The sequence below is a fragment of the Talpa occidentalis genome, unplaced genomic scaffold (assembly GCF_014898055.3).
Source record: "Talpa occidentalis isolate TD23 unplaced genomic scaffold, MPIMG_talOcc4v2.1 talOcc4.10, whole genome shotgun sequence".
Taxonomy (NCBI): domain Eukaryota; kingdom Metazoa; phylum Chordata; class Mammalia; order Eulipotyphla; family Talpidae; genus Talpa; species Talpa occidentalis.
The window spans coordinates 83640764-83667701 of NW_023600993.1; the positions used below are offsets into that span (position 1 = coordinate 83640764).

General features: G+C 45.5%; 1 protein-coding gene, 1 long non-coding RNA gene and 1 pseudogene across 3 annotated transcripts in view; 2 read left to right on the forward strand and 1 right to left on the reverse strand.

Moving 5' to 3' along the window:
* The window catches only part of CTNNBL1 (catenin beta like 1), a 289982-nt gene that overhangs the window by 201985 nt on the left and 61059 nt on the right, over positions 1 to 26938 (reverse strand). The gene's annotated exons all lie outside the window — the stretch shown is intronic.
* On the forward strand, positions 4630 to 26492 carry LOC129146009 (uncharacterized). Its single transcript, XR_008552310.1, has 3 exons — positions 4630 to 4730; positions 25598 to 25757; positions 26446 to 26492. It is a non-coding gene; the product is annotated as an uncharacterized LOC129146009 (long non-coding RNA).
* Positions 9459 to 10080, forward strand: LOC119232944 (calcyphosin-like protein; annotated as a pseudogene).

The following is a 26938-nucleotide window of genomic DNA, read 5'->3' on the forward strand; positions in this document are numbered from 1 at the left end:
ATCCCGGACACTGACCAAAAAGGTATCTTTGGACACTCAACTCCAACGGCAAAGAAAACAAAAGCAAAATAAATAAATGGCACAACATCCAACTAAAACTTTTGTACAGCGACAGAAATCACCACAAAAATGAAAAGAAAAACTACTGAATGGGGGCCTCCCTGGTGGTGCAAGGGGTTGAGCACCGCACTATGAAGCAATCTGCACCCTCTGCAGCATGAGTTTGATCCCCAGCCAGCCAGGGACCAACCCACATGGCGCAGCAGACCTCTCCTGACTCACCCGCTGCTCCCCTCGGCAGTGTACTTTGGTCAATCTGCCTGTTCTGTGCCCCGCTCTGTTTCTGGTGAATCCTCTCATACCACACATCTCTAGCCTGTACCCCAGCTCTTGTATGCATAAATAAATCTTTAAAAAAAGAAAAGAAAAGAAAAACTACTGAATGGGTACTGAAATATACTTGCTTATCAAATATCCAACAAGGTCTTCAAATCCATAATATATAAAGAACTCCTATAACTCAAGGACAAAAACAATCCAATCAAAACTGGGCAGAGGATTTGAATACTTCTTCAAAGATGATGGCTAACTGGACATGAAAAATGTTCAACTGTGCTTATTATCAGGGAAATGCAAATCAAAACCACAAGGAGATACCACCACACACCTTTGAGAATGGCTTATGTCTAAAAGGCTGAAAACAACATGTGTTGGTGAGGGTGTGGCAAAAAAGAAACTTGTTCACTCTTGGCAGGAATGCAAATTGGTGTAGCTCCCATGGAAAATGATATGGAGAGTCTTTAAAAATTTAAAAGTGAAAATACTATGTGATATAGTCATATCTTTCCTAGGTATCTAAACACTATTTTGAAAAGATTTCTGCACCCCAATGTTCATAGCAGGCTTATTTGCAATAGCTAAGACATGGAATCAACCTAAATACCATCAACAGATGGCTGGATAAAGAAGTTGTGGTACATATACTCAATGGAAGACTACTCAGTGATTTAAAAGAATGAAATCTTGCTTTTGCAACAACATGAATAGAAGGTGAGCCAATCATGCTGAGCATAGTAAGTCAGGAAAGTGAAAGACAATTAAAGATATTTGTTCTCATATGTGGCATATAAATTACCAAAGCAAACAAAGTAACAACACAAGCAAAATAACTATTAGACTGTGGAAAAAACATAGTGGTAACCAGAGGGGTAGGACAGGGATGAGAGGGAAGAGTAAAGGGTGTTGACCTGCTAGTGGGAAGGGGGCTGGAACTTCGGGGATGGGAGAGGGGAGGCTTATACACATACAGAAGCGAAGATATACCCCCCAAATTTATGTAGTATTATAAATCAATGACAAATCAATAAAATTTTATTAAATTAAAAAAATGTAACATTCACATGAAGGTCTACTCCATGCCAGACATGGCAACCTACCATCCCATTATCTCATTTAATCATCATAGCTCTAGGAAGTAGATATTATGAATCCCCCTCAAATGTGGAAACTGAGGTTCAAAGAAGTTGAGTGACTTGTTCACAGGCATTCAGCAAGTAAGGTGTTCCTGACTCCAAGCCCTTCGTAACCTCCCCCTAAGCTTGGGTGACCCTGGGTCCCAGTTTCGACATACTGCCCTGGCTTAAGTATTAATGTCCCCTTCACTGTCTAAAGTGACTCAGTTTAGGCAAAATATTCCATGACTACCCTCCCTAGGCTGCATCTTATAAACTGCTTTGTGCAGGGCTAGTCCAGGCCAGGATCCAACACATGAGTAGGCAATCTAGACAGAGTCTATCCTGCCCTGACTCAGAAATGAAGCACCAGAGCACAGGGGTGCGGAACCTCACCTCTAGAGTAAGCCAAACCTACCGAGGCTCAAACCCAGCTGTAGTACCTTGGATTAGTCATTTGACCTCTCGAGGTTTCAGTTTGCTCATCCATAAAATGGGGATACCATGGCTATTTCCCCAGGTCCAGGGATGACATGAAGAAGCATACCTATGACTAAATGGCAGATGTAGCATTTTAACCAATACCCTTTCTGTTGCACCCTGGGGATCCCACAGTGTGTACTTGGTCTGTGTTTGCCCAGGATTAAGCTTGTTTACAGCCCATTCTCCCATGATTCACTTTGTGGTTCCCTGCTGGAGGGCCTCTTGCACGTGCTGGGCCTTTTTGTTTGCCTGTTTAGTTAAAACAGTGTGCCAGACAGCATTCTAATTATATTACATATGTGAAGCTAATTAATCCTCATAATAACCCTATGCTTACAAATGAAGAAACTTGGGCACAAGAGAGGTTAGTTGACTTGTCCAAGTTCACACAGCTGGTTAGTGGCATAGTTGGATTTGAATCCCATCAGCCTGGCTTAAGGGTCTGCCTATACAGTACTTCCCTCTGTCCTGAAGGTGCTACCTGTCTACCACCATGGGTCTGTCCTGTGCCTTTGCCTGGATAACTCCTATGCACCCTTCATGACTTTACTGAAATACAGCTTCTCCCAGGAGACCCTCCCTGACTGGCCAACCTAAATCACATTTCCCACTCCTGCCCATGGAATAATCACTCATCCCACACTTTGCATTCCTTCAGAGCTGATACAGTTTGTTATTCTCCATTTATTTGATAATTTGTCTTCTCCACTAGACAGTGCATTCCAGGAGGGCAGGGCCCACTTTTATATCCCAAGCATCTGAAACAGACATATTGTAGGGGTTCAATAAATATTTGAAGGAAGGAATAAGTGCAAGGAGGAAGGGAGTGGGGTGAACTAGAAGCCTATTAAGGACAGGAGGCGCCCTAACAGTGTTTTGTCATCACAGGAGCCTTGCCCAGGCACACAGTGGGGTTCTCAATGTTTGCTGACTGAATGCATCAGCAGCCTGGCAGACCCACCCCTTTGGGCCTTAGGAATAGTGGTGGCCAGATGGGGCAGGGCTGGGCCCCCGCAAGGGCCAGTGCCAGGCTCAAGGCAGGCAGGGACTCAGCGCTAGGCTGGCACCAGCCTTTCCTCTCTGCCTTCCCCCACCGACTGGACCCCTCCTTCTCCCTTCTTCTTTTCCTTTCTGAGATGAAGCTCTGAAATGATTTTTCTACTTGAGCAGTTTTCAATTTAGATTAAGAAAAATGTGGTCTACAGTCACTAGGCAAGAGGCCTTAGCAGCCCCATCCCTTCAGGGACTGGGGGGTTTCTCAGCTACTGATAGAGCAGTGCTAGTTCTAGGGAGCGGGTATTTGGGGGGGGGGGACTTCCCACCCCCTCTACCTCCCCACATCACCCATCTCCATCACTTGGTTGCCTCTTGCCTTCCTGAACAGAACCAGGATCTGGAATCATACAGAGATGGGTGGATTTGGGCTCTTACTCATGCAAACTGTGTGATCTTAGGCAGGCTCTATACCTCTCTGAACCTCCTTGTTTTGTCCATTAGGTGGGTCAATAATAAAACCTCTAATTTGGTCCCTGTCTTCCACCCAGATCAAAAGGTACCCTCCGCCCAGCCTTCCAGATTGTGAGAGAATAAATAGCAAGGGCAACAAGAGGACATTTAATTGGGGGCAGAGTCTCAGAAACTGAAAGGCCAAGGCTAAAACAGGAAAAAAGCCTGAGAGGGAGGGAGACTTGACCGGCAAAAGAACAGACAGATGGTTCCAAGAAGGCCCTGAGGGGCCAGGACTTCTTAGAGTCTCTAAGGTTACCTAGGGCCAAGGGCAAGGGCATCTCTGTGTGTCAGGGGCAGAGGAGGAAGGAGGTGGGACTCTGGGGCCCCTTAACTCCTTTGCAATTCTGAAATCTTTACACCAGGGATAGATTTTGTGTTGTTTATCAATATTGCCTTTCTGAATGAAACCACTTTTGTTTCTACGAGTAAATAAAGGGTATGTACTAATCGTAGTTAACAGCACCAATTCTTGCATCAGGCAGACCTGGGTCTCATTTCCCGCTCCTCTCCCCAGTAGCTGTGTGCTCTTGGGCAAGTTACTCAACTTCTCTGAAACGCCCCCCCAAAAATGCATAATTTGTACTGCTCTGTTTTTGTTTTCTTATTTGTAAATCACTTTACTGAGGTGTAACTTACAGATAATAAAATGTACCCATTTTAAGTGTATATTTCGATGAGTTTTGGAAATTTATATACCTATGGAATCCCCACTGTGATCAAGAAAATGAACATTTTTATTATCCTAAGTTCTCTTGGGCCCTTCCCAAGCCTTCTTTTCTTTTTTAAATATACAAACAAAAGGTTTTCCAGCCCCCATGACTATATGTCATGGCATCAAAGGTGCCTCCCAGGAAGGGGTACAGTGTTTACATGGCAATCTGCCCACCCTCACACACACACTGTCATGGGGACCCAGCAACACGTGTTCCTTGTTAGAGAACCCAGAACCTCAGATACAAGGTGGTGTCCCCCATGCGACTGCCCATGGTGACCCACTCGAAGGGTTCCTGACAACTCCAGCAGGCAGCAAGGCTTCTGGGCCTTCGCTGTGTGTCTTTTTGTTTTGATACCTCACGTGACTCGGCTGCAGGGAGGGCCTGGGCCAGCTGCATGTCATCCGCCCCTGTGACCTCAGTGCCTGGCAATAACAGGTGCAGGATGAATGAATGAAAGGGGGATGGTCAGCCAGAGGCCCCCCCAATGAAATGTGAGAAACGTCATACATCTTATCCAAGGGTTCCCCAACGTCTATCCTTCAAGTTCAAGTCTCACAAATGTCATAGCCAGGTACAGGTACTATTATTTAATAGCCCTTAAATAAGTTCAATTAGTTTTTATTCTTTCCACATTTGCCTCACTTTAAGCAACTATGAAATTATGGTTTTATCTGTCATATACATAAACAAAAACATAGGAAAAGAATATATATCAGGGCCTCCCCGGTGGCGCAGCAGTTGAGCGCTGGGCTGCGAAGCTGCCCGCAGTTTCTGCAGCGTCGGTTCGATCCCCGGCCACCGGCAAGGGTCCCACATGGCACGCAGACCTCTCCTACCGCCCGCTGCTCCCCTCAGCAGTGTACTTCGTCACTCTGCCTGTTCAACTCTCCGCTCTGGCTCTGGTGAATTCTTTCACCCTCCAGTGCCTCTGACTGTACCCAGTGCTTATATAAATAAATAAATAAATAAATAAATCTTAAAAAAAAAAAAAAAGAATATATATCAAATACTTTATAAATTAAAAAATAGATTCCATCAGCTCTAATCATAGTGCCATTACATATGTATGTATTTATTACATATATTTAGATATGTATATAAAGTATTTCTATTATAACTATTTTTTTTAAAGATTTATTTATTTATACAAGAACTCGGGTACAGTCAGAAGCGCAGGTGGGTGAGAGGATTCACCAGAGCCACAGCGGGGAGCAGAACAGGCAGATGGACCGAAGACACTGCTGAGGGGAGCAGCAGGCAAGGCAGGAGAGGTCTGCTGCACCATGTGGGTTTCTCCCTGGCTGGCCGGGAATCGAACCTGCACTGCAGAGACTTCAGACAACTTCACAGCACAGCGCTTAACCCGCTGCGCCACCGGGGAGGCCCTATTATAACTATATTTAAATATATATATTTTATATACTTTCCACATATATGAAACTTTTTATGTTAATATGATTTCAAACTTTTCAGAGAAGTTGCCGAGACCATCCATTGTCGTATCCAGATTACCACCTGAATACATTCTGCCTCTATCTGTGCCTGCTCCCCCTCTCCATATGTATACACATGCTCACATATGCATAGTTAATGTATTCTTAATACATCTTAAATACTGTACTAGATTATGTTACATTAAAAATGACTTATTGGTCTCCTCACCAGGGTCTTCCGTGCAAAAGATCATACCGCCAGCCTCATCTCCATCAGGTCTGGCCATGTGACTTACTTAGACTGATGTAGCACGAGCCCACCTGCTGTGAGCCATCTCTGTGTGGAAATGTTAAGAACCACTCCTTGGCTCTGCTATTGTTTTTCTTGCATGGACATGGAAGCAGCATATTTTAAGCAGGGGTTACCCATTCACCAATGATGACAGAGGGCAGAATCAGACCCATGGTTGGCATGCATTGTAACCAAAAAATAAACCCTTATTATTACTGGAAGCCAGTGAGATTTGGAGGAGGGTCATTTGTTACCACAGATGACTTTATTTAAGTGGATTAATATAAATGCATCCCTAATATCAAAATGAAAATGTGTAGGTATCACAAATATGTAAGTTTGAGAAACATGGTATTAGCAATGGTGAACCCAAAAGATAGGGTCAGATAGCCCATTTAATAGAACAGGAAACTGAGGCTCACAGTGGTAAGGAGATCTCCCAACATCGCTCACCTAGAGAAGGTGGCAGAGAGGATCCAAGGTACGGCTGTTGGCCCATGGGGCATCACTCTCAGGGAGAAGCAACGGAACTGTACTTTGGCAAAACAGCTCAGTCAGGGATGTCTCTCCTGGGGAACCTTCTCTCCTTTCAGAGGCTCTTGTTTCTCCCCCTTTCAGCCCAAAACCACCACAAGCCCCTCCTGCCCCCACTCCCAAAGGTTCTCACAGTTGACTGCAAGGTGATTCCTGGTAAGGAGTTTACTGCTAACCAAAGGTGTTAACTGCTAATGAAAGTGCCAGCACTAACTAAGGTATTAGCTAATAAGGATTAACACCTCTCAGGGTGTTGGCATATTAATAAGGGACCTCAGGAAAAACCAAAGGATTTCAAGAGCCAGAGGAACAGAACTCAAAAGGTGGCAGGATAATCTGATTTTACAATTGTTTCTGCCCTGTTGTATGCTGGGCCCTGAGCTAAGACATACAGTAATATTTTGTGTATATGTATACATAGCACTCAACAGTTTACAAAACAAGTGCTTCATCCATCATCATCTTCCTTGCTCTTCACATCAGTCCACAGAGGTAAGCTTTGCTATTCCCAATTTGCCAATGAGGGAGCTAGGGTCAGCTGGTGGGGTGGGGTGAATTACTCAAGGTAATATGCTAACAGTTGGGGGCAAGAGAGACTGACCTTGCTTCCAGGATTAACTGACTCTGAGCTCATGGATCCCAAACCCCTAAGAAAAGTGAAGAAGTAACTACTGGGCCAAAGGATATCAGTTCACATCTGCCCTCCTCCTGGCCTAAGGTTGACACTAACCACAAGGAATTGAGGTCAAGCCCAGTGGTTCTTAAAAGGATGTGCCTATGGAGGCCCCCTTTCCTGTTGACTTTTATTATTCACCTTTTTAGATTCAGCTCAGGCCTCACCTCCTTCTAAAAATCTTTCCAGATGGTCACAGGCCGTCTCTCTTTGGGTTGCCAGTATATAGGGCAGGCCTTACCTACTCACCACATCAGAATGATCTCGCTACAGGCCGGAGAAATCTCTGTGCCTCCACTACTGGACATGCAGCAGAGAATGGAAGAAACTGCCATAAATGTTTATTAAGTGAATACATTAATTAATGACTCCCACGGTTTGTAGTGAGAAATCACCAAAGTGAACTCTGTTGTTGACCCTGCTACGATTAAATTTACACAGAAAATGGTCATTTAAAAGTGAAAGAGATGAACTATTCTCATTTCCTAAAAGCCCTGTTAATATCTCATTATCCAGCAGAAGTAGTTGATATTTGTCTTTGTGTGTCTCTGTGTGTGTTCATACGGACTATATTTACTTATCTAGCATTTTTAAGGTATTGTCTATAGACCAGTGAGGGCCATATTGTGTGAGCAGGATGCTATGGGATAAAAAGGAGGGAATTCCATGGCCAAATAAGTATGGAAAATCCTGGGTTTAAGAGACGTCTACTATAGGACTTCTGAGAGACTTTAAGGGTGACATTTGTTGATGATTTACTATATGCCAGTCACTATGCTAAGTATTTCACATTAATTATCTCAGTAGTTACCATTCTAATCATTCTGTAAGCTTGGGTTCCACTAGAATATAAGCTCTGTGAAGAGAGGCATCTTGTTACCAGAGTATTCCCAGAGTTTGACATATTGTGTTTACTCAATGGATGAATTAATGAATGAATAATATATGATTCCATAAAGGTCAACTGTTACAATGCCCATTTGATAGATGAGGAATTGAGTCTGACTACAGAGCTTGCTGTATGTCTTTAATGTGGTAACTAAAGTGCCTAGTAGATTGACAGGAGAGAGTTCTTACATGCAGACTTTCCAGACTCATTTGATTCAGAGCCTTTTTACAAGAAGTATCTTGCAGGACAGTATCTTGAGAAAAATACTCTGTGAAATGATGCCCTGCAAGCTTTAAGGGCAGGTTGCATTTTCTCTGAATGGGTTCCCGAGATCATAGTACATAGAAATTGGAAAGTAGAAGACAGGGAAAAGCATGTTTTCTGCTGTCTACTTTTTTCAGTATCTCCAAGTAGCTGCATCTCCACTGTTCCTGGGCCTGCAAAGACAGATCCCTCCAGGCCACCCAAGCTCTTAGATTCTTGTGACATCACTGGCTCTCTCTGTCCCTCTGGTCTTAGGATCTTTTTTCCCATAGCATGCTGTGGCACTTACTGGTCCACCGAAGATATCTTAGAAATGCAGTATTTTCCTGCTGTTGATAATCTCTTGGTGGCCTCACTGTACCCTTTCCGTTCTTCCAAACCTCTATAACCATGTCCCGATATTTATGCTCGCTACTGAGCCACCTGATGTGGCTGCAAGGGATACACAATCTCCTAAAGTAGTAATGGCAGCCATTTATGAAACACTTTCTAAGTATTGTGAATGTATTTGCTCATTTAATTTTTGTAGCCATGCTATGAGAGTCTCTAATAACCACCCCATCCTGTGGATGAATAAAATGAGTCTCAGGGAAATGAAATAATCTGCTCCAAGTCATATGGTTAATAAATGGAAGCTGGGATTTGAAGCAGACAGGCTAAGTCCAGAGCACTACTCACAGTTAACAGTAACAGAGGAACGCTAGAAGACAGGAAGATTAAACAAAGCCTTGTGTCTGTCATCCCTGTGGATGACAACAACCGAGTCCTTGATTTCAAGGAATTTGTGAGAGAGTTAAATGATTATGCTGTGGTCATGGAAAAGGAAGAGGCAGAAGAGCTTTTCCAGAAGTTTGATAGGCTCCCGAGCAGAGTAGAGTCTCAGGTCTTCTATTGAGCTTCTTAACCCTGGAGGTATGCTAATAGGCAGCACACAAGACTTCTTGTGTGTTTGAAGGGAATCTCCTAGCACTGGCCATCTAGCTGGACTAAATGAGGTTTGAGGGCCCCCAAACTTTCCTCCCAGCATGGTAATAACTTTATCCTCCTCCCAATCTTTGGAAACATCAAGCTAACTGTGATGTCATCAAAACAGGGTCCTTTGAGATCCTGATCAAATGCTACCATCCTGGGAGGGGATGGGCCCTCCCAGATGCAGGTGGAAATGCCCACACTTTCAGTTCAAAATAACTAGTGACATCAGGACAGCATTTCAGATGGCAGGGACAGCAGGTCATGGCCAACAGATGGCAATTCAGGCCAAGAAAAAGCTTACCATGGCCACTGACCCCATCGAAAGACTCTACTGCAGTGCCTGGCCATGGGCTCCATGGGCATCAAAGGACTTGGCAGAGTATTTCTAATTATGGATGACAACAACCGAGTCCTTGATTTCAAGGAATTTGTGAAAGGGTTAAATGATTATGCTGTGGTCATGGAAAAGGAAGAGGCAGAAGAGCTTTTCCAGAGGTTTGATAGATGGAAGTAGAACCAAAGACTTCAATGAATTTCTTCTCACATTAAGATCTCCAATGTCCAGAGCCAGAAAAGAGGTAATTATGCAAGCTTGTAGAAAGTTAGATAAGACTAGAGATGGCATTATAACAATTGAAGACCTTCATGAGGTGCGTTGTAACGCAAAACACCATCCAAAGGACCAAAATGGAGAATGGTCAGAGGAACAAGTATTCAGGAAATTTCTGGATAACTCTGATTCACCCCATGACAAAGATGGACTGGTGACCCCAAAGTTTATGAGCTGCTATGCAGGGGTGAGCATGTCTAAACACCACTGACATGTATTTCATCATCATGATGAGAAGTGCCTAGAAACTCTAAATATATGACCTGGGGTTCAGGAACTTAGGTACAATCATGTGGCTCCACGTGATTAAACATCAGCTCAAAAATTAAAAAACAAAACAAAACCCACCCTCCCTATGAAGTCACCTCAGAAGGCTCAGCTGAAATGTGTGTTGGCTTTCTGTCAAATTGCATGGTTTTTCATTCCCACCTAATGTGGAGAATCTTGAGTTGGCTGGCTTGTGTTTGTATCTTATCTGGCCTGCTGGACTGAAAGATCAGAGAAGGTGGAAATTGATACCATTTCATCTATCCCTTTATAGCCCAACCTGGTGCTTTATATGTAATAGGTGACCAATAAGTGTAAGGTGAACAGGAGGGTGGGCAGGTGGGTGGGTGGATGATACAATGAGAAGAAGGGAGGGAAGAAGGGAGGAAAAGACAAGAAAAGATGAATCTATGTATGGGAGGGAGCTGGGATGGGCAAATGGGTGGATAAATGAGTGATGGGAGTGTGGATGAATGGGTGGATGAGAAGATGGATAGTAGCAGGATGGCTGGCTGGCTGGCTGGTTGACTGGCTCACTGGATGGAAGGAAAGATGGCTGGATAGATGGGTAGATGGCTGTATAAAGACTGTGCCATTTTGCTCAATAGATGTTTGAGAATACCTATGGCAGTACAAGAAACTGGTTGGAAAGGGGGATTGAGGCTATATTTTCAGAATACTGTACATAGAATTGAGAAACTATCAACTGTCCCCATGAAAGAAAAAAGGAAAAAATGATAAAAAGTATGGAGAATCAAAGTTCCCCCTCCCATCACTCCCTGAGACTCCCACTGCAGGTGTGACTGTAATAATCCAAAATAGCAAGATTCTGAAAATCCATGTCCCTGAAAAGAGTCCAAAGTTTTAAAAGTTCTGTGTTTCTAAGACTTAGAGTTTAAGGCCCCATCCATGGCTCTAAGAACTCTTTATTGTTACTGACACGGGTGATGTGCAATGTTCTAAGTACTTTACCAAGAGTAGTTCTTCCTCTAATCCTCACAAACACCCCTAGTGAAATGCTATTATCATCCTTATAATGAGGCACAGAGACGTAAGCAATTCTCCTTAGATTATACAGCTAGTAAGTGGCAAGGCTGGGATTTGAACCCAAGAAGGCTAAGCAGGGCTAGAGTCCATGCTTTTAATCACTGCATGATCCTGCCTAAAAGAACTGAGAACTCTATACATGTATGTTTTGAAAAGTCAGGACTTAAGACTTGAAGAGTCAGTAGTTCTGCAGCTCTAAGCATCTCTACACCCAAGAGGCCAGGCCATCCTCCTGGGAAAGGTTGCATGGAGCTTTCAGAGGGTGAGGGAGAAAGGGAGGGGTCTTGGTGGGCTCCTGTGAACACTAGCCCCGCTGATGTCAGGTGCCTGGCCGTCACTCTTCCTGTTAACCTTGGGGGAAAAACACATTCGTGACAGATAACAGGCATGAGGGTGTGCCGGCCCTCCGCCTGCTCCTGGGCCTGATGGATGGGCTACACGGGCTCCCCCTGACCTGTGTGTGTACTGTTATCTGCTCAGCCAAGGGAGGCTGTTCATCATGCCGACAGCTTGGCAAGGCACACCTGCTGGGCCTGCATCAGCCAGAGTCGTCAGCATCCCAGAGGGAGAGGGGGAGATTATGGAAAGGGGCAGGAGAGACACAAAGAGGACCAAGGACCCCATGACAGCAGCATCCCAGGCCCAGGTTTGGCCTAGAGGGTGGCACTGATTTCTGTGCCTGGCGTCTGTTTCTGATGATATCATGGATATGCTGTGTGACTACGGGTTGGCCTCTTAACCTCTCTGGGCTATAAAATAAGAGTAGCTTTGCCAGAAATTGAGTCACGTTTCATCTCCTTCTCATATTCCACAGTAGTTCTTTCCAGTTTGTCATGATCCTATCTGATTCTCACCATCATCTTCACTGGGATCACTCTAGCTCAAGTCACAATCATCTTTTGCCTGGGTTCCCTGCTTCCTTCACTGTCCCCTACACTCCACTCTCCACATGGCAGCCAGAGGGATCTTTGTTACAAAATCAGATCACATCACTCCCTTGCTTAAAACCCACCTGGGTCCAGCAAATTCTGGCCTCCCACTACTTGTCTCTCCTTACAATATACCTGCTTGCCCACTTGTTAACCAAGTTGTTCACACTGCCAAGCCCTTACCCCTCTCTTGGTCCTTGCATATGCTTGTTCCCTGTGACTGGAAAACTCATTTCCAAGTTCTTTGCAAAGCTAATCAATTCCTTCTCACTCACAGATATCAGCTCAATTGTCACCTCCTCAGAGACATCTTCCCAACCAGTAACAAAACCCAGCCCCTAATCTCACCCTTCCCAGTTCTTATTACAAGCCAAAGTATATTATTTATTTATTCGTGTATTTCTCCGTTGTCTGTTTTCCCCATGAGAAAGTAAGTTCCAAAAGGTCATAGATTGTTGTCTTACTACCATTGTATTCCTGAACCCTTCCTCAGGATCAAGCCAGATACTCTGCTCCAGCCTAGATCTTTGTACCAGAACCCTCTCCTCTCCTTTGTCCCCTATTTAGCCATACTCACCCATTAGGTCTACACCAGATTGTATTTCCCAAAGATGGCCACAACAATCTCTCATCCTATAGAGATACGCCTTCCCTTGGTTTGGGGCAGACCTGTGAGTTGTTTATAAGGCACAGGGTGAGGTGGAAATGACACTGGGACACTTCTGAGTTGAGGTCAGGGAAACTGACTCTTAAAACCCTGAGCCACCAAGTAAGCAGCATGACTGTACAAAGGATGCCATGCAGTGAGGAAGCCCAAGCTGCCCTCTGCAGAGAGCCCACACAGAGACAGAGGTGGCTGGCAGCTTCCAGCTGCTCCAGCTCCAGCCTCCACCTGCCTGCAACCTCTTGAGAAACCCTGAGTCAGAATGGCTCAGCAGAGCCCTTCCTGAATTCCTGATCCACAGACACCAGGGACACAGTAGTGAAAAAGACAAAAATCCATGACCTTTTGGAACTTACATTCTTGTGGGGAAGGCAGACAACAGATAAATATACAAAGAAGTAAACAACATAATATTGGGTTGTAACAAGAACAACAAAATCATTGTGTTGTTTTAGCTCTTGGGAACATGCGATCTTCAGCACCAATGTCCAAGGTAAGCCCTCAGCTCATGCATCACCTCCTCAGGGAAATCCCCCACCCCCCGACACTAGGAGCACTAGGTTAGGTCCTCTTTGTTTCACTTCATTTTTCGTCCTAAGACATATCACAGTTGGTAATGGCACAGTTATTTATGTGATAGCTGGCTTTGTTTTTCCCTCTTCTACAAAATATGAGCTCCACGATGGGGAAGGTGGGGAAAGGCCATTGTCTTATTTACCACTGTGTTCACACGATCTTGACTAGTGCCTGATTTATAATAGGGGCCCGGCAAATGCCACCGAATTAATGATTTCACTAAGACATCACACAGGTGCTGAAAAGGGGCTTTATTCTCTCCATTTTGCAGCCAAGGAAACAGACTCAGAGAGTTCACTCCTTGTCTGAGGCCACACAGCAGAGTAAGGTCTGAGCTTGATTATTTCTGACTCCAAAGCCAGAGCTCTTCTCCTGACGGGTGTAGGGGTGAGGTACCAGCCTGGGATCCCAGACGGGAGAGCTGAGAGGGACCATAAATGTCATTTTGTTTTGCACTTGGAGGAAAAGGGACCCAGAGAAGGCAAAGGGCTTTCCCAAAGTCACAGAGTTCATCAATGTTCAAGCTGGGGTGAGGCCCAGAGCCCACATTCCTGGTCTAGAACTTCTCCAGCTACACCCTCAAGCTGTCCTGAAGACCGGTTGTGCACAGAGGCCAAATGAGCTGCCAGGAGAGAAAAAGATAGAAAAATAAACGACCCCTCTGGAACGAGGAGAACCCAAATTTCTATGTACAAAGCAAAGGGGACAGAAGAGCAATTATTGGGGCCTCCCTGGTGGCGCAAGGGGTTAAGACACAGCTACTACAGCAGTCCACAGCCTCTGCAGCACAAGTTCGATCCCCAGCCAGGGAGCAACCCACATGGCACAGCAGACCTCTCCTGACTCGCCTGCTGCTCCCCCTAGCAGTGTATTTCAGTCAGTCTGCCTGTTCTGCTCCCACTCTGTCTCTGGTGAATCCTCTCACCCCCCACACCTCTGGCCTGTACCCCAGTTCTTGTATGCATGAATAAATAAATCTTTTTTTTTTTTTAAAAGGAGAGCAATTATTTTAGGAAATCTACTCAGGTATTGACACACAGATCTTTCCTCACAAATATTTCACTAAATGATGTTTCTCACAAAAACCCCATGATATTATCACCACCTTTCATCATAGGAAACAGAGGTTCAGAGAGGCCAGAGGACTTATCTAAAGTCACCAGGCTCATAAGTGGAAGGATTTGAATCCAATTCTGTCTGTCACCAGGGCTCCTTCCAGGATGCCAGGCTGTCTCACCAAGAGCTAAGGAAAACTGAGGTCACATACGAATGGGGACTTAAGGGAGGCTGTGTGGAGGGGGCAGCCCCAAGTTTGGACCCGAGAGTAGTTTTATCTCTAAAAATCTGAGCTGAGGACAGTATTCTGGGTAGAAAAGGCGCAGGGGCAAATCTGAAAGTGGGACGCACAGGCAGGTCTGTGATCCAGAGGGAGGTGTACCTGCTGAGGTTGGAGGGGAGGACTTGCTGGGCCTCAGTACACAGGCAACGCTGGACCCTGCAGCTCCTGTCCCTCATCACTTCTGCAGCCCCGTCACCTTCCCCAGCACCGAACACTCAGTCCGGGCAAGGACTGGAAAATAGATGAGTCTGTTTATGAAGCCCATAATGTTGCCAGCAAAACAAGGCACTCAGCAGAGCAGCTCAGTGCCTCTAATGGGATATTATTTATGTCATTTTCCTCGCGGCGCTAGAGCCATTACCGCCTGGGATGGCGCTCCGTCACCCTCCACTCCCCCAGTGATGTTCCAATGTCACGCTGAAGGATATGCGCTGCAATCGTCACGGCTGGACCTGGGGGCTGGTGGAGAACTGGGCGGGGAAGTAGGTCAAACCTCTGCCCCACTCCCTGTCAATCAGAGGTCACTGGGCCCCATTCCTGCCAAGGGCATCTCGCTTATCCCGGGTGGCCTTCAGTGCCAGCCATCCTGCCAGGCATTAAGAATCATTCCATGGCTCCCCATTGTCCTGCATAAAGTCTCCTAAGTCTAGTCAGTCAATGAGGTCTCTGGACTCTGGCCCCTGCCCACCTCTCCGGCCTCATCTCTGGGCTCTTGTGGTAAGTGCTGGGATCTGGTGTACCAGACTCAGTTTCTGCATCTTCTCAGACTCGCTCAGCCCCACCTGTCCCCTCTTTCTTAGTGGTAAGAAAGTGATCAGCCTTGGCCCTTGCCTGATCTTTTAACACAGGCACTTCATCTTCTCCAGGTGAGGGGCCGGCCTTCAGCATGGCCTCTACCAAGCCAAGCTACAGCAACTGATACTTGGATCCAACCCACCCTGAGGGTGGCGCTGGTCCCTTCTGTGACTTTTTCATTCAGATAAAGCACTATGCACAGGGCATGGAACATGGCTTCCTGGAGGTGCCAAGTAACAGCACCCTCTGGAGTAAATTGGGACGATTAATGGCCAGGAGAAAGGAAGGAGCCTAGTAGGCGGTTTAAAGAATGACAGCACCATGTGGCCTACAGATGTGCCACCCATGTGACCCAGCACCCTACTGCATTGGCTCAAATAAATAGCCAGCACAGAAACTTATCACCTTGTATTTGTTCTTCTTTCGTTCTAATTTTAGTATACGTGCTGCTGAAGCGAGCACAGCTCGTCTTCCTTCTCTGCTTCATTTTCCTTGCCCTTAATTCTTGCTGCCCCAGAACTGCAGCCCCATAAAGTATGCAAACTTTGTTTCAACCTTTGGATTCAACCACAACTTCATTCTTTCTTGATGAAAGATCTGGGGCAAGTTAAAGAATCTTTCTGAGTCTCAGTTCCCTCAACTGTACATGGCGATAGTAATAGCCCCTAGCCCCAGGGTCAGAAGTGTTTGGTGAACCTCAGGAAAGCTTGCTCTTCTCCCACCACAGCACCCCTTCTTCTGCATCAAGGACTGGCATGATCTGTTTTCATCGCCAGGAATGCTCTTCCAAAACTCCATTCATCCTTCATGTTTACTTACACATCATCCCCTGGGAGAACACTTTCTGCTCCCCTGAGGTGGGTCAGCACCTTGATTCCTCCCTGATCTCATTAACCATTGTACTGCCTCTCACTAGACTGAAAACTCCCTGAGGGGAGGGCTGTGTGCTTTGCTCACCTGAACCCCCTAGTACTCAGCACAGGGCCGGGAACACAGTGTGTGCTGTGCATAGTGAGAGCAGGTCATCATTCTGGAGTGGATGACTGGAGGATCTTATTTCATTCTTTTTTAAAGATTTATTTATTTATGCATACAAGAGCGGGGGTATAGACCAGAGGTGCCAGGGGTGAGAGGATTCACCAGAGACAGAGCGGGGAGCAGAACAGGCAGATCTAGTGAAATACACTGCTGAGGGGAGCAGTGGGCGAGGCAGGAGGTCTGCTGCACCATGTGGGTTGCTCCCTGGCTGGGGATCAAACTGGTGCTTCAGTGGCTGCGGACAGCTTCATAGGCTGCGTCGTAACCCCTTGCATCACCAGGGAGGCCCCTCTTATTTCATTCTTGCCACAACTCTGCAACAGAAGGGTTAGCTGGGTCTCCATCTCATTTTCCATTGCATTGATTCCATTCCATTTCCATGTATGATACATGCATTTCTGGTTTTTTTTTTTAATTCCTCCCTTCCATTTTCTTTGGATTTACTTTGTTATATTTCTAGTATCTTGAATTGAAATTTCAATTAATCTGTTTTCCAAATTGCCTTCTAATAAACACATTAAAAGCTAAAAACTCCTTTCTGAGTATTACCTTGACACCAGTTGGGATATGACGCTCTCATTGTCTTTCAGTTCCCAATGGCGGTATTTTATCTCCATTTTACAAATAAGGAAACTGGAGTCAAAGGGATGGAGTCAAAGTCACAAAGTGAGAAAGGGACAAAGGGCAGAGCTGGGATTTGAACTCAGGTCTCTAGAACCCATAATACTCCCCACACTGCTGGGTGAACTCTACAGTCCTGTCCAGATGATAGGGCCGTCATTGGGCAGATATTCCAGAGCAAATATTTGAAAACAGCAAGTTTCCTTAAAACGTTAGAGGAAGGAAAGAAGGCAGAAAGGATGCTGACTGAGTCCCTGCTATGTACCAGGCACCTTCTGGAGACTTCATAATGAACTCTCAGAACTACCCAGGAGAGAAGGCATTTTCCCTCTGTGAGTGGCGAGGCCTGATTCAGAGTGGAACCTCATGGGCTAGGCTCTTCTCAAGCTCCCCCCATTTCTTGTATAAAGAAGGATACCCCAGAAGGGTACCCCAGAAGGGTAAAGTGTGGGCCTCCCCGGTGGTGCAGCAGGTTGAAAGCAGCACTGTGAGCTGTCCGCAGCCTCTGCAGCACGGGTTGGATTCGTGGCCGGCCAGAGAGATGCCCACATGGAGCAGCAGACCTCTCCTGTCGCGCCCGCTGCTCCCCTCAGCAGGGTTTTCAGTCCATCCGCCTGCTCTGCTCCCCGCTCTGTCACTGGTGAATTCTCATCCTCCCGCGCCTCTGACCTGTATCCCAGTTCTTGTATAAATAAAATAAATCTAAAAAAAAAAAAAAAGGTGGGGGGCCTCCCTGGTGGCACAAGGGGTTAAGACGCAACCTATGAAGCTGTCTGCAGCCTCTGCAGCATGAGTTCGATCCCTGGGCAGGGAGCTACCCACATTGGCGCGGCAGACCTCTCCTGACTCGCCCCCCGCTCCCCTCAGCAGTGTATTTCGTCAGTCTGCCTGTTCTGTTCCCAGCTCTATCTCTGGTGAATCCTCTCACCCCCCGCACATCTGGCCTGTACCCCAGCTATTGTATAAATAAAAAAAAATAAATCTTTAAAAAAAAAAAAACCACCTCAGTCTTCAGGGTGTTGTGAGGAGGGAAATCTGCAGGGGAGAAACAGGTAAATAAAACAGTAAATAAAAGCTCAAGCACATCAGATGAGGAAAAGAGGTATGGCAAGAACAAAGGAGAGGGGACGACAGCATGACATGTGCGTGTTCATAGTAGAGAACAAGGCCCTGCTTCTGGGGTCTTCTAGGGTCCACCGGGAGAAAGTGATCCAGGGGGACCCATCTCCATTCACAGGATGAAGGACAGAATGGAGGCTGGGGAGGAAGCAGCTGGTCAGAAATGGGTAGGGCTGGGTGAGGTCCTGCTTCCTCCTTCCCCCTCAACCTCTTCACGGCCCTGCCTGGCATCTAACAGACTCAAAATAAAAAACAACATCCCACTGGAGGAGCCTTCCAACCTCTCCCTGCAGACTCGGCTGTGACAGTGGTGACACTAAAAGTAGCAGCGTGACGGGAAATGGTCGGTCAAATTACCGCCTCCTCATCGGCCTTATTTATGGCCCTTGCTATCGTCCCTCTTGCCTTCCAGACCATGGCTAAAGGGAGGGGAAAGGGGCTGTTCTTTGCCTGCTTGGCACAGGATGACCTTGGGGACAGTGTCCTCAAGGGTCCCCAGAGGAGGGATAGGTTTGGAAACCTGGGTCATGCTCGTCATCTGGCAGCACCAGTAATAAGGTCACTTTCTCTACGAAGTCTCAGACAGCTTAGGTTTATTCAAGGGAAAGAGGAGATGGAATTTTCCTTTCTTGAGAGCTCCATGCTGGGCATTTCATGCACAAAATTTCCTTCAACCCTCACATTCATCCTATTGCTCCATTTTAGAAGGGAGGAAACTGAGGCCCAGAGAAGTTAATTAATGGGCTAAAGGTCACAGAGTGAATGAAAGGCAGATCAGGATTTGAACTTAAGTTGGTATGAATCAACCTAAATTGAACTCCAAGGTTGCTTTTTTATCTCTCTTAGAGCTCTTAGCAAAACCCAGTGCAAATCACAGTGGGCTGCAGATGGTACAGCAGGGTCTCTGAGCAGCTTGGGTTTAGAGACCAGACAAGTCGTAAATTCTAGTCCTGAGTGCACCACATCAACATTCTGACATGTAGGGCAAGTCCCTTTCCCTCTCTGGCCCCAGTTTCCCCATCTGGAAAGTAAACATAGTATCTTTTGTTAAGGGTGAGATGCCAGACATGAAAGTCTGGAGAAGGTGCTGTTTGAAGACAGTGCAGTCATGGCACAATCGAAATCCAGGAAAGGGTTAAGGAGAAAGGAGCTTTTATTGTTGCAGCAGCAGCAGCAGCATCTTTGCAGCAAACTTCACCTGTTTACAGTCCATTAGAAGCCATTATTGCTGTGTCTGGGGCAGATGCACACCCCTGACCTTGATGCGTGTCTGACAGCCGCAGGCAGCAATCTGGGGAGCAGAAGTTATTTTGGCAGCATTTAAAGGGCCACAAGAGGCTGAAGGCCTCTTCCAGTGCCCTTCTCCTTTCCAATTCCCTGATCACAACCTCTGTCAGCAGTGGGCTGAGGAAGAAGCCCAGCCTTCCAGGTGCTTAGGCTTCCTTCAGCCCTCTTGAGAGCACTATCTTGAGTTTGCAACCTTAAAGCAATAGTGAGTGAGGAAGAAATAAATAGACAGCTAGGACTGCAGGGACCTTGGCAGTCCAATCCCCTCCCTGTGTCCAAGAAAGGAAGGGATATGCCCAAGGTCAGATGAAGAGAGCCAAAATGGGAACAGAGCTCCTGGGATTCCCATCCAGGCTTTGAGTTGCTAATAGTGGGAATTTCAGGCAGTGGCCAATGGCATGTTGGTAATAGGAACAGGGAGAGAGCAGGAATTTATATCTTGTTACACAGGTGGCTGCCACCTTTGGTTTCAAAAAAGCCAAATCCTGGATATGGGGGGCCCCAGCCAAGCTTCTTCCTACAAGTTTCAAGGCCTGTGAGAAAAAGAGTGAGGGGGGTCTCCACAAGATTCAAAGTCACAAGTTTGTCTCAAAACTTTTGTTTTCCTTTTCTTCCTAATTCTTTTCTGCTTTTTACCAACATTTTCCAAAATATTCAGTTCTCTGATACTTTCTCTTCATTTCCCTTCAGCAAAATCTTTTTTTCAGAAAAGAATTAAAATCGCATTCATACTCAAGTGCAAATGACTATCAGCAGCTCTAAGGTACTTCCTCACATTTTAAGGAAGACTTAGGAAGAAAGACACACATATCGGGCCTTCCCGGTGGCGCAGAGGTTGAGCGCTGGGTTGCGAAGCTGCCTGCAGCCTCCGCAGCACCGGTTCGATTCCCGGCTGCTCCCCGGCCACCAGAGGAGGGTCCCACATGGCGCGCAGACCTCTCCTACCGCCTGCTGCTCCCCTCAGCAGTGTACTTCGGTCCTTCTGCCTGCTCTGCTCCCCGCCCTGGCTCTGGTGAATTCTCTCACCCTCCCGCGCTTCTGACTGTACCCAGTGCTTGTATTAAAATAAATAAATAAAATAAATAAATAAATAAATAAATAAATAAAATCACTTTAAAAAAAAAAAAAGAAAGACACACATATCCCCTTTCCCCACCTAATTACAACTCCACCTTTTACTGGCAAACTCTTATCCTGTAGACCTACCCTCAAAGTCTTTCCTCTAGGAAGCCCTCCTTAACACCAGGCTGATCTGAGTTCCTCTATAATATGCCCTCTCTTCAGAGGCCTTGTATTTTGGTATGATTATTTGATGAATACCTGTCAACCTCTTAAACTATGAGGTCCTTAAGGGATCTTTTTTTCACTCTCTCCAGTGTATCTCTAGGGCTTAGTAAAGTCCCTAGAACATAGAAGATGCTCAATAAATATCCTTTTAATGAATATATGAATTATTGAGTGACTAAACCATGAAGCAAACATAAAGTCTAAACTCTGCCTTCGTTCCATGAAGAACAGCTCCCTGAAATCCATGACACTGTGGTGGGTCCGGACCTCCTTCTCCAGGCTCATGCACGCATCTCTTGTTGCTATAGGGCTGACTGCCCCTCAACAGCTTTCTTCTTCTCTGCAAAGTTTACCAAGGGCACCTCTTCTGGGAGGTTATACTTTCCCCCCACACCTAATCTGGGGTAGCTCACAGTCAGTAGTGGCTGACAGTAGTGGGTACAAAAGGCTGACCCCTTTGTCTCAAGTCAGGGACAGTCCTGAGATGCAATTTATGCTCCAGAGACTCCAAGAGAACAGGCAGAGTTTACCTGAAAGAGCATCCATGCTGTCCTCTCTTTCCCCTCCTGCTTTTCTCCCACCTTTACTGGTTTTTCTTAAGACCACTTCCTTAATAAATCTTGTGCACTGAATCTTCCTCAGGTTCTGCTTCTAGGACCCTGACCTGAGACAAGCACTACCCAAATCTTTCATGGGCTCTAGGTTAGTGATCTTTCCCTGATGGGGAATTATCATTTAATAAGCACCTACTGTCTACCAGAGTCCATGCCGGATGCTTTACATTTATCGTTTAATCCTTATAACCAGTCACTATTAATATTATGTGGCCAAGGGCTTCTTTTCTTTCAAGAAGTTATTGTATGACTTGCTTGTGGTTATACAGTTGATACATAGTGGAACAGGGATGTGAACCCCGTTCTAGCAAGTGAGGTGATGATGAACACCTCTAAATGTTATACAGGGTGACTTAGGTTGCAAAATCACAGAAAAATAGAGAAATAGACATTGTCAGGAGTTGGGGAGGACAGTAAAGGGAACTTAGCAAAGGAGGAAACATTTGAGTCCAAAGAATGAATGGGAGGAGCCTTTCAGGTAGATGAAGGGGGTGGACAGCATACAAGATAGAAGGAGTAGCATGTGCAAAGGCAGGAAACAGAAATAAGCATGCATTTCATGTGTTTCCAGCAAAGAGTGAGGTATATGCTCAGGGATATGCTGTAGATGTCGGTTTTGGTGCTAAGATAAGGAAACTGAACTTTGTCCTTTAAGAAGTTGGATGCCACTGTTGGATTTTAAGCAGAGGAGTAACATGGTATATTTCTGTTGAGGAAAATTATTCATGTCCAAGATGAAAGATAAATTGGAATCATTAACTGAAACCCAGGAGGTGATTTAGGGGAGACAGGGTGAGGCTGTTTAAAGCTATGGGGGTAGGGCCTCCCCGGTGGCGCAGCGGTTGAGCGCTGGGTTGCGAGGCTGCCCGCGGCCTCTGCGGCGCCGGTTCGATCCCCGGCTGCTCCCCGGCCACCGGAGGAGGGTCCCACATGGCGCGCAGACCTCTCCTGCCGCCCGCTGCTCCCCTCAGCAGTGTACTTCGGTCCTTCTGCCTGCTCTGCTCCCCGCTCTGGCTCTGGTGAATTCTCTCACCCTCCCGCACTTCTGACTGTACCCAGTGCATGTATAAACAAAACAAACAAACAAACAAACAAATAAATAAATAAATAAAACATGCCTCTATAAAAAAAAAAAGCTATGGGGGTAAAGAAAAGTACGTAAATTCAAGAGAGTGATCTGGGAGATAAACATAACAGATGGGTGGTAGACATGGGAGACAAGGAAGTAGGAGGAGCCTGGGGTAATGTCCAGCAGTTTGTCTTGGGTACTGTCACTTGCCAAAGTAAGAAAAAATGGTCAGGTTTGGAAAGGTGAATAATGAGCTCAATTTAGGACATGCCAGACAGTGCCCTCTAGGGGGCACTGTTCGAGGTAATAGATAGATAGCCCATATCTCCTTAGCTCAGGCAAGGGTGGGAGTTGAAATTCTGTATCAAAAACTCTGATTGGCTCTTTGTGACATCATAGAAATGGGGGGGGGGCATTAGTAAAAAAAGACCATGACCACATAATATTAAGAGTAACTAGTCAAACCCAGTCTTTCAAGAACTTACTGTCCTGGTTGAACTTGCTAGACTTCTTTCAAACTAATCTTTTTGGACTTTTTCAAATTCTTTTGGCTCATGAGTTTCCTTCTACCAGGCACAACCCATCCCAGTGCTTTATCACCCCTCCCCCATGTCATCTTTCCAGAAAAAAGAAAGAAAACAACAACAACAAAAAAAAAAAAAAGTGGAATGGATGATTTGGGAGCTGAAAACCTCCAAATGGGGAGGTTATATCCTCAAGACAGCAGCATCAATCACCACATTTTCATTATTAAGTAACATCGCGGTATGCTGGGCTGATTCTGCACCTTATCTGAACCTAGCAGCTGTGCCCTAAATTCCAGCCGTGGTGCCTGTCTGCAGGAATTCAGTTGCCTGTGTTTAAAATGAGTGTTAGCATCTATCATTTCCCCACACCAAATGGTTTTGTGTCGGTAGTTGGCAGTGCTAATCTGTCACCGGGATACTCCACTGGCCGGCTCAATACCCTCTTCGTCACTAGTGGAGGGGAGAAGTACGGGAGGCCCCCAGGAAGGGGGAATGTCACTGTGAGGACAATTGCAACATTTGGGATCCTTTCGCCAAAAAGGGGGGAGGGAAGGAAAGCCATCTGTGTCCATTAAAGGCTAGGACTTCCTATCCCAGTGGTTCTGGGCAGTTAGGGATTTTCCATCACTCATTCTTTGGGTCAATGTAAAAGTTGGTGGAACTTTCCAGGGGAAGACAGCCGGTCATGGCTCTATCCATGGTGCTGAATGGCGTTGGTGCTGTCTGTGGTCTTCAGCTCTCACAGATGCAGAATCTCAGCTTGAGTGTGCTTGAAGAGGGCTATGCACCATTTGGTCTGATGGGTCTCAACTGCTTTTGGAAGTCAAAAAATCATTTAAGACCCTCTATCCAGAAAAATATACAAACCCAAAATTTTGTTCACAATATCAAAATTAGCCTATTATTTCATGGGGTTTGTGGGAGTCCTGGTTAAGAATCTCAGACACAGTTTAACTTCCTCGTTTTCAGTTTAACCTCTTCATTTTACAGATGGAGAGGTATTCACAGTCCCTTAGGACTTCAGTTTAACCTCTTCATTTTACAGATGCTGAGCCTCAAGGAGAGGGGGTAATTTGTCAAAGTCTTCAGAATGAATAGGTGGAATTTCGGGTGGGATGAATGAATCAAAAGAGTGAAGAATAGTTGAAAAAGGAATGGCTTAAGAGACAAAAAGACCTGGGTTGAATCAACTAGTGGTCATTAGCTGTGTGGCTTGGGGGAGGTTGATACACTCTCCAAAATCATTTTTCTCATCTATGAAACTGGATAATAATATCTAGTTTGTAGGACTGTGATAAGGATTAGTGTTAATGGAGGTAGCATGTTGTGATGCTGCAGTGCGCACCCAGATCACCCTTTAGAACCGAAGGATTTGTTCCAGTAAGCTGGGTTCCACTGGCAGAAAACCACCATTTGTCAGTCCCCTATAACCTCCGCTGAAGATGACTACTTCACTCAAGGTAACACCTCTTCCTGAGGTTGCCTGCAGCCATTAACTTTTCAATGTGCAGTACAGATGCTCACCCCAACTCTCAACAACTCTGAAATATCACCCCATTTTCATAACCATTCACAGGACTTGCTAAGTTCTCTGCCAGGGCTGTGTCATAGCTCTACTTTCTTTCCCTCCATCCAATCTCACCTCTTTGCTCCTCATCCATAGGTGTTGACCCTAAGAGCATTCTGTAATAAATACCCTGCAAATTGACCTCCATCTCCAAGTCTACTTCCCAATATATCCAATCTGTGATACATGCATGACGAGAGCAGCTCCTGTTGGTTAGAAGGCTCTTGTTGCTTTTAAATTTATAAACTAGGACTCCAGACTCCAAACCAATTAATTTGCTGCACTTAAAAATTATTACTTCCAATCTTCCATTGTCCAGGTCTTTTCACAGTCCACCAGTTTAGTGCCTCTTGGAAGAAGATGATACATGGACTGATGTAATTCTTTCAGTCCAACCCTCTGCCTCCAAGAATCAGAATGCCTCAAACCGACCAGGCATAGATACCAGAGCTACTTGACAAAGAATTATTCAGGTGTCCAGCTTTCTGCTCCATCCTGGAAATTCCCTCTTTCCCCTCCCATATCCACTTGGTCCACAAGCGCTGCCTGGGCAGAAGCAGCAATATCTACAGCAGAAAATTCACATATTCAACATTCAGTCAATGGTGATGAACATATCCCCTGGGGAAAATGGTGTCTAGTCTTATCTTAGAGGATTTCCAGAATAGATACACTCATTCATGAAGTCAGTTTTTCAGTCAATATTTATGGAGCCAAGCCTTCTGTGGTGCCCTCGGGAGATAGTGGTGAATAAGAAAGATGAGATTCTCTGCCCTAAAAGGATCACAAACTAGCACCTCCCACTCCAATAGGGTTTTCGCAGGGCTTTGCTCCCCCTTAGTTGTCAAGGAACTTTTCCTTCTGCTAATCACAGTCCCTTAGGACTTCAATTTAAACCTGTCATGTGGTTGTTTTTCCATTCAGTATGTTTATTATTGCACTTTTGGAAAAACAAGCCTTTAGCCTCTAACCCCCCAGGTGTTAAGTATCTTTTAATTTCTCCTGTTTTTCTTTTTTTTAACCAGAATCATCTTCTTAGGATAAACCTAGGCTGAATCAGGCTGACAGTAAAGAAGCCAAGGTCAGAAGACCATTTGGTGTGTTGGTTCATTGGCATTACTTGGGGACCAGATGGCGCCTAGTTAGTCCTAATTTTTGCCCAACCTCCAGGCCTGAACCCAGAGGGTGAGTAAAAGTGCCCATCCTGGTTGGAAGCATCATTTTCCCTTGTGAAGGACTATCTTGCTATGCTTAGTGTCCTTGGCAAGGAGTGATTATACTTCTTATTATGAAGACTAGAAAACTAAAGTGCAAAGCTAAGAAATGACTTGACCAAGACTCTCCTGAGGCTAAAATTCTGCCACTGTACTAAAAGAGAGAGTGGCACATGCAAACACAGACACAGAAAAAAAAAAGAAGTAACAGATAAGAAGAGAGATGAAGATGGGGGTAGAGAAAAATGTAGATGGGGGCAGAATGAGAGAGGCAGAGGAAATGAGAGAGAGAAATTCACTCCAAAAGATGACTTCTTTGCTTTCCAGAGGCATTTATCTTTCATTTGACCTTATAAGAGTCTATTTGTGTGGAGATTTTAAATTGAGAATTTTTCTTTTTAAGAAACATCCCTGTGCAGTTAGCACGGTTCTATATTAATTTCTATTCATGCCAGTGGCTTCGGTATTTATTCTCCTCCAAAATCACTGAGTTGGAAGGGACAGAGTGAAAGTCATTTGGCTTTGTGTTTGTTTGGATTCAGAGCCTAAGCCCCAAGGGATGGTGATGAAGTGGGGTGGGGGTTGGGGTCAGTGCACTGGGCTGAAAAATGGGGGGAGGTGACTGATAGTGTTGCCATGTACCTGATTTCTGTCCAAAGCATACTGCATCCTGGATTGTCAGCACTGAAGCTTCTGGGTGAGGGGCCTGGTGGACCGGCCAGAGCCATGAATTCCCTAGGATTCGGCTGCTCAGCATCTTGGAGGCAGTGTCTAAACTGGATCTTGAACTTATGACAAACTTAGAGTCAGTGTGGCCAAGAGGTCAAATTTGGCCAAGAGGTCAAAGACTCTGTCTGGGTGTGTGTCTCAATCTCTCTACTTACCGACTGCATAATGTTCACTTCTATGAGTCTAGGTTGCCCTCACCGGGAAAATGGGAGAGTAAGAACAATAGGCTCCATGACTTAGCATGAAGAGCTTGGCACAGTGCCAAGCAGGTATTCAATAAATGCTTGCGGGTTGAATGACAATAGTTCATGTACTTGCAGGGGTGCTTTTTAAAAAAATTTTATATATTTTTTACATAATTTTTCATTTTTGCACAATATATGCATTTTTATCTTGGTTATAGTCCCCATACAATTCCCACTC